Source organism: Pygoscelis adeliae, unplaced genomic scaffold (assembly GCF_000699105.1).
Source record: "Pygoscelis adeliae isolate BGI_AS28 unplaced genomic scaffold, ASM69910v1 Scaffold179, whole genome shotgun sequence".
In the NCBI taxonomy this organism is placed as follows: domain Eukaryota; kingdom Metazoa; phylum Chordata; class Aves; order Sphenisciformes; family Spheniscidae; genus Pygoscelis; species Pygoscelis adeliae.
This window is the reverse complement of record NW_008825612.1, coordinates 934,249-942,638: the sequence shown is the minus strand read 5'-3', so window position 1 is coordinate 942,638 and position 8,390 is coordinate 934,249. Positions and strand designations below refer to the sequence as shown.

Below are 8,390 nucleotides of genomic sequence, written 5' to 3'. Positions count from 1 at the left end.
GCAAACTATTAAATAAGAGTTGGGAGAAAGCCAGTCTCCAAAAATAAACATTGAAGATCAATTCCAGGTATTTCCTGGTATTGTCATCCTGCTTCATCAGCCGCTTGGACTGTAACAAGCGGTTTCACAGTTAGCAGACTGACAGATTTAGGGTTGTTTGGGTTTTTTTAAAGAAAAAAAAAAGTGTCTGATAGATTGCTCGCAATGTTGTTTCTTACGCAGAACTGGGTGGGATGTTGGTGATGAAATACCCCTGGGATGGAGAAAGCAGAGCTTGTTATTGTAAGAGGGAAGTAACAGCAGAGCCAGCTTTGTTTTGGGGAGTGAAAAATCTGAATTTTCTTCCCAGTTACATGCCCAGGGCACCTCAGCAGTTCCTGCAGTTCCTAAGGGGGAGGACGCAGATACTTGCGCAATGTAGGTGTGAGCAAACACTGTTCCTGTAGAGCGGTTGTGCCTTACTAGGTCTGTAGGTAGACTTGGAATGGCTTTACAGATATCATTTGCAAGTGAAGGCTTCACTTTTGAAAAGCTTGGAAGTGACTCTGAATGTGTTTCTTCTTGCAAAGATTCTCTGAAAAGCCAGTCCAGGAGTTTACTGTACCAAAAGCCAATGCATGGATTGTAAGGAAATTGAAGCATATCCTGTTCCCAGCACTTGTGTTGGCGGTCACACGCCAGCTCCTTGCTGGAGTTTCGTCCTGGACGGCGACCCCATGAGGTGCGTCTCTGCAAACCGTACAGAAACATGCCTCGGTGGGCTGGAGTTGGCTCGGGCGGCCAGACGTGGCTTGCAGCTTACCTCACCTGCTTGGCCGTAGCCTTGCTGCGGCTGCCTGGCCCCGGAGAGAATGATACTGCCTACGCAACACACGTCGTCTTTTGCTTGACTGAACTTGTCTATAAGTAACTTTGTGTTAGTAATATTGCTGCCTTTCAGCGAGGGAGATGCACGGGGCTCACGGGCATTTGTCCTGTCTTGTCTCCGTTGTAAGAAATCCTGATTCCCAAAGAAAGCAGCCTGGACAGCTCTGTGATTCAGACACTGATGAGAAGACCCTGTCACTGATGAGGAGACTCTGTCATCCTGCACGTGCAGAAGGGGAATGCATGAAATAAGTAAGGCATCCTTTAGTCTGGCCTATTTCTAATCTGGATTCCTTGGCTTTGCAATTGCAACTGTGTTTTTTTTAATTTTGTTTAGTGAGACCAATTTATTCTAGCAGGTTACTGCGTAGCACCAAGTTCTTTCTCTTGGGTTGTCTATGTGCAGTTTGGCTGTTTGGTCCTCTCTGGCAACAATACTGGTAAGAATAACAGCGTTTGGCCTGGTTTTCACTGCACACAAAAAGTTATTCTACAGGCTTGAGACTATGCTATAAATCAGAGATTTAGGTTTGTGTGTGTTTTTTTTTTTTCCCTAAAGCAACTAATTCTTTGAAAGCAAAGAGAAAGACATTTTGTTTGTCTTAAGCAGTAAACAAAAGTGCTGTACTTTGCGGAGCAGTGCGGAGGCTCTGCTGAGTTGCCCGAGCGAAGCACTGGTTTTCTCCCGCAGCGGAGGGTCCCGCGCAGTCAGCGTGGGAGGCAACACCATCGAAAGGCCATTTTCCTGTGTGCAGAACCGGCACAGACATGCGAACGTGCAGGCTGCACTCGTGGAAAGGCTGCTTTGCCCGCAAACCTTGCAGTGCATGGGACAGAAGGTGGAAAAACAAACAAACAAGACCCTGACTAGCATTTTGGGGAGAATTTTCAGGTGAAAAAATTGTATGGACATCAAAAACTTGCTCTTCAGAGAGGCAGCCCCTCTGGGTCGGAGCGGAGGTGTGCTGGGGAAGAGTGGTAGTTTGCATTGCTGTAGCCTCAATTGGACATGCTCGAGAGAGCAGCTGATGAATTCACAGCTGCCAGGCTGGGACCTATCATTTAAATTGTAATTTGCCCTTCAAATTTTGGCAAGCTTCATTTGCCATTTGCTTGACAAATCTCTCTTTTGTGTCCTCCTTCTGCCTGCGTAAAACAGCAAGCGCTGCCGGAGAGAGCTACTTGCAGTAGATTCCTTTTCTCTGCTATATTTAGTGATCAAAACAAGTTTGTGATCTTTACAGGAATACTGCCAAAGCAGATAGGTTTAGCATGAGACAGGCCCTTTCTCTTTTGGCTCCCAAATACACACTGCATTTCACTTTCCTCCCCTTTCCTGACACCATCAATGGCTCTGTCTGTGGAGGTCTGTTGTGCAAACATTGCACTGCCGCTTCCAGTGATTTTGCTCTGTAAGAACAAGTCCCTGCTCTAGTGAAAGCTCCCGCGTTTGGATTGCCGCTATCCCTAGCTTTCCTTTTTCTTAATTTCCTGAAAGTGCAGGTTACTGCTCTTCAGGAAGATCTTTCTGAACAAGAACAGCCTTATGATTTAATTGAGAAACTCCAGGCCTTTTATTGCTTAGGCGAGCTTCACTCAACAGAATAATCTGTTTGTTAACCATCTGACTGTTTCTTTTATTTGGGGAAGAAGGGAATTAGGAAGGCAGTGGAGAGGAAACATTTGTATTCCTTCAAAGGCAGAATATTACTAGGAGCCTGATTCTCATTAATATCTTGTCATTAATACAAAGCGGGTGTAGTTATTATATACTGCTATTTTAAATACCTTTTACACCATGTAAAGTGGCTCCAGTGTTAATGGGAAGCTGGCTGTGAGTCTCTATTAAAGCACTAACCAAAGAATTTCAGTTGCAATCCAAGGGAAAGAAAGAAATATTTGTAAATAAAAGAAAGAACTTCTTGCAATACTTCTTGCTTGGTTAAAGCAGGCAGCGTTGTCCAGTTTGTTCTGATCAGGCAGTCCCCTGCGTGAGAGTTAAACTTGCTCTGATCGCAGGCGATTCCCTCCCCCTTCCCTTCCTTTCTCAATTGTAAAAACGGACTCTGGGCCAGGAAGCGCTGAGGAAGGGGTATGATGAGCTGTGCGCGGCCCTTCGCTTTTGTGATGGGAACTGCACGCCTAAAGGTCAGAGGTCTGTCTGCGCCCCGTGGCGCCGGGCCTGCTATGGCCACGCTGCACCCTTTCCCCTTGCCGAAAGGAGGCCAGGCAGAGCGTGGCTACTCAGCGCTGTGCCTGGCTACTGGCCTCGCCTGTTTCCAGGTGGCCGGGGCAAGGGGGTCAGATAGGGGCAGCTTTCGTGTGAAAATGGAGGAAGGCTTGCAGGAATGAAATGACAGCTGTTGTCATCTTGCTGCATGCTTTCCTAGTTAACCAAGTGGGTAGGATGAGGTCGTATTTATGCACTGGATGTACTTCCCAGGTACAGCGCAGATCTTGAGCCAGCTTGTGTTTCTCATGTTGTTTTTACGATAACCCTTCCCTGCAGCCCCGTTATCTGCGGGAAGCGGCCTTGGGGCTGCGGCACGGCTGGCGCGCTGGGTGGCAGGGAAGCGTGCGAACGACTCCTGCTTGGGAAAAGCTTTTCCATTCTGGCCTTGTGGCAACACACCGAATAAATGACATGGCTTTTTGCACACAGTTGGAGGCTTCTGGGCATTGCACAGGTAGATTTGGGCTGGGATGCGCTTATGGGCTGTGTCTTTTGGAGACTGAATTGTCACCCAAACCCTTGACTTCGAGGGAGCCATGAAGTCACCATAGTATTTTTGGCTTCCTGCATAGCAGTGTACCCTGGGGTGATCGAGGGGCATGGCATCAGCCTTCTGAGCCTCCAGGCATTCGTCACTCTCCCTTTTTACATTAACAACTGTGATTTTGAGTTCTGAGCAGTTCTTGTTTTTATTAACGATGTGGGAAAACTTGGAAACCAGTTGAAAACTGAATGTTTTCTCCAACTTTAGTAAGTATGCTTCGGCACTGCATTTCCACTGGGGAATAGGTAAATGTGCGATGGACTCTTATTCTGTGGGTAAACAAATGCATCGTGCACCTCCACGGGTCAGCTTTTGTGAATGTGTGGACAAGGCATAGCTCTCTTAATAAAAGCATTTGTGTGTGTGTGTGTGTTAACAGCAGCGTGGAGTTAGTGCAGTTTTCAAACTGTGTAATTGTACCAGGATGACTGATATATTACCACCCCCCTGAAAAAAGAAAAGGTCAAGAAAGACACTTTCCTAATCACGTTTTTAAATTGTTTAATGCAATGAGAAGATCCATTGTGCTTCTGTAACAGGAAGTATTACTGATGTGTAAATCAAAGACAAACCAGCAACATTTGCTGGCCTTAAAAAGTGGTGTGGCTTTTGTATACTCATATGCTTGTCCTGGCACAGTTTCAAAAATTATAAATAGATCACTGGGAAGTCCCTGGATAACAAAAATGTACTGCTGCTGGTTGTCATAAATAAACTAATAAGAGATGTCTTGGTCTTGCAGCTCTTACTCTTTGGAGGAGTCTTTACTTGTGCATATGGTTTCAGTGTGTCCGTTCACATGAGGCAAGACTATTTCTGTGGCAATGGGGTGTAGCTTTGTGTCCATCCCTGTACCTCTTGCAGATATAATGCTCTCTGGGCTTGGTTCTTTCTGAACGGAGTTGTTCAGCCTTTTCCAAGCTTTCCCCTTTCCATACTTTCATCTCCAGCTACTGATAGCTTAGGAAGACCCAAGGCCAGACTTGTTTCAGCATTATCCCACGCAGTGCAGAGTCTCTCTAATGCCACATGCTTTAATACCACTTCTTAAAGGACTGGCTGATACCCATCTGACTGTGGTAGGGTATTATGTAGGATCAGAAGGCTATAGCCTCTTTTCGCTATCACCTTCAAAGTGATGGAAACCTAATGGAAGCCCTTTTCTTCAGCCAGGAAAGCGCAGAGAATGTGCCATTATTCCTTACTGGATGATGACGAGTATTTTTTTCTGCCAGACAGGGAGAAGTTATCAGCTCCTCAAGTGGGGGAGGTCTAGGTAGATCTGTCAATGGTGCTGTCCTGACTTTTGCTACCTGAGGATCTGGCCCTGAAGGGAAGGGGATCAGTTATGTTTGCTGTGTGATCCCACCCCATTGCTGTGTGGACCTGTATCCAACCTGAGATCGCCCACAAGAGCAATGTTGGCAAGCATTTTAAATGTGGAAAGGATGAACTTCAGTCTGGAGTAGGACCTTAAGAAAAGAGGGTGTTTTAGTGTAAAGATCTTGGAAAATGCATGCTTTAAACAGACCTTCCTCCCCACCCCACATCACTGGGTGAAAAGATGGTGAAACCCTTGTAAATGAAGTGTTGAGGAGAAACACGACCATCAAACTTCAATGCAGTGTGAACTTCTCTGACTTAACAGAGGCATAAGTACATTGGAAGTGAAGGGAGAAGAAAGTATTGTAAAAAAGCAAAACCCCAAACCATGTAAGGGACTTTCTGTGATAATTCTTTAGGTCATATTATCGTGATCTGGATCCCAACAATTTGGCTTTAAGGAGACTGTGACAGACTTCCAGAAAAATAGTTTACCAAAAGAAGGCGGCTCAGCAGCACTTTGCAAGGCTCAAGACTTTCACTTCTGAATGTTACTGCTTCTTTCTGCACATAAAATAAACTGAGATCTTTGTTAATAGCCAAAAAGGAAAAGGGTCTTCAGTCGCTCTGCATTGTGGAGCTCTGCATTGTGGAGCTCTACTTCCTTTGAACTAGTTCACCAAAGATAAAAATCTGCCATTTCTGTTCATGACGTTGGCTCAATTGAACACACGAGTAATAATAATCTGTTGCTAGGAACAGACTTCAGTTTACATGTAGAGGCCTCTATGGAGGGAAAGTCTTTTGAGTCCCTGAGTGGGTCATAAATAATCAGTGGCACTTCAAAGGAGGAAAAGTAAAAACAAGCAGTCGGAGATGCCATGCAAAGATGTCTGTAATTCCTATTGCAACACCAGTGGAAAGCATGTAGCCAACATAATTGGGAAAATATGGGGCATGTATCTACAAAGGCAAAACCAACGAAGCAGGGATTTACTAACAGTGGGTTATAATAGTCAGCTACCTCTAGCTGGGCTTGTTTGCAAGGTATCTGCTGCTTTCAGCTTTAAGGAGTGTACATCTGAGCTAATTTCATGCCATATGATTTTTCATATGGCAATCAAAAGATTGGCTCATGGGGAGGGGTCTGAGGGTGCATCTGTGCAGCAGGCTGCGGCACGGTGCAGGGGCACGCCAGAGTTAGCTGTAAACTCAGAGGCTGCAAACGGTCTTACCTGGGACAGTATGGAAATCACGCCAACTAGTTTACCTTGCTTCCTAATTAGTGTGCACAGCTGTTTTGTAGAAGTAACCTTCAATAATAATGAAATACACATTTTATATTTTAACTGTAGCTACATACATTGTTTTGAAAATGGCAGTGGTTTCACCATAGAGGGGCATACTGTGTAGCTGCTATTTTTTTCATATGATGAAATTTTACCATGCTTGGTACTTGGAACAGCTGAAAGACAAGGTTTGCAAACCACCCTGATGCAAACTGTGATATTAAGGTGATGAAATCCTTGCTAATGAATCCTCCAAATCCATCTGAAACTTTCCCCCCCCTTTCTTCTGAGACAAGAATGTCCTTATAAAGACCCTGCTTAAGAAGAGCATCTCTTAGGTCTCATTGGGACTTAAGCCTCACTGGAGACATGGAATTTAAATCAGTGTTGTCTGTTCTTATGATAATGGAATGTAAAGCTTGGGTATGATTATTTTCAGTTAGTTCCTTGAGATTTCCAGTCTGCTACCTGCTCTTAGGTTTCTCTCTGTCAATGTGCCTATGTCTGCATGTTAAAACCCAGGGTTTTTTTTCACTCTGCTAGCTAATTTCAGCTGAACTTGGGAAAGGAAGAGAGATTCCGAGAAAGTTAAGTTGAAATTACGTGATATGACTGTGCTGATCTAATTTCCACCTACGTTTTAGGTGCCCATTGTGGGAACAGCTGGAGAGGTAAGGGAAGAAGTACTCTACCAATACCCACTAGAGGAAAGCCTGGGTTTGAGTCTTATGAGGGCCCTTATCACGGGAAAAGCTTTTGTTGATGGTTGAACCATTTGAGCTGCAGGTTGTGCCCACGTGGTCAAGAATTTACTCCTTTGGACAACACCATGGAAAGATTTCTCTTGAGGAGGACATTCGTAAAGCCCCTTTCTTTTGTGACTTCTCCCATGCTGAAGAAAAGATGAGCTCTCACAACAGCTCTGGTGCAATTCACATAAGTTAATCAACAGGAAACAAAGCCGTTGGAAACAAGGTCCCAGGGTTCCTGGAACTGTCTCTGGCTTTGTGATACTTCACAGGTCATCCCAAGGTGTAAGCAGTTAATGCTTTCCTGTATTAGTGCTTGACTCTCCAGAAAGAGGAGAAGACAAGGTCCTTCTCTTCACCTTCGGTTTTATCCCCGCTGAGAAGGCATGGTGTCATGTGAAAGCACTTGATTTATTTTCAACACTATGGGTATATATTTCCTAGTTGTTTCATGGAAATGAAGGATTCTGTTTAGCTCTGCAGTTCATTGAGTTGTTATGAAACAAAATGATTGACTTAAATATGAAGTAGAAAAGATGATCATTCCTACCACCTATGAAAAGCATTGCTAAGCAATCTTACCAATAGCTTGACGGTTTTAGACTCTTCAGAGGTTGATATGATATAGTTATACTTAATATGCTTTATTTGAATGAAATTTGGGGTGGGGAGTGGGGAGGGCAAAGGGACTAGCATATTGTCCCTGTGTAATCCCTTCTCAGACAATCTGTACCTTTTACCTTTTAAAGAATACTAATCCTTGCAGGTATGTCCTCCAAGAGTGTGCGTATGTCTCCCTTTCAAAGCAGCTGTGGAGTCTTCTGTTGGGGCAGAGCAGGAATCGGAGGCAGGGCAAAATGTGCTGTGTTGGATGGTGAATGAAGGGTTTCAGGGACGTGAAAGCTTTAGCATAAACTTACCTTGTATTATGGTTGACACACCAGAGGGACATGGACAACCTCGAGAAGTGGGCCCGTGTGAACCTCATGAGGTTTAACAAGGCCAAGTGCAAGGTCCTGCACCTGGGTCAGGGCAACCCCCAGTATCAATACAGGCTGGGGGATGAAGGGATTGAGAGCAGCCCTGCCGAGAAGGACTTGGGGGTACTGGTGGATGAAAAGCTGGACAGGAGCCAGCAATGTGCGCTCGTGGCCCAGAAGGCAAATCATCTCCTGGGCTGCATCCAAAGAAGCATGGCCAGCAGGTCGAGGGAGGTGACTCTGCCCCTTTACTCTGCTCTGGTGAGACCTCACCTGGAGTCCTGCGTCCAGCTCTGGAGCCCTCAGCGTAAGAAAGACACGGAGCTGTTGGAGCGGGTCCAGAAGAGGGCCACGAAAATGATCAGGGGGATGGAACACCTCTCCTGTGAAGAAAGGCTGAGAGAG

The 8,390-nt window shown here is 45.3% G+C and overlaps 1 protein-coding gene across 1 annotated transcript in view; it reads left to right on the top strand.

Moving 5' to 3' along the window:
• SYNE2 (spectrin repeat containing, nuclear envelope 2) overlaps positions 1-8,390 on the top strand; it is a 203,754-nt gene that overhangs the window by 1,334 nt on the left and 194,030 nt on the right. The gene's annotated exons all lie outside the window — the stretch shown is intronic.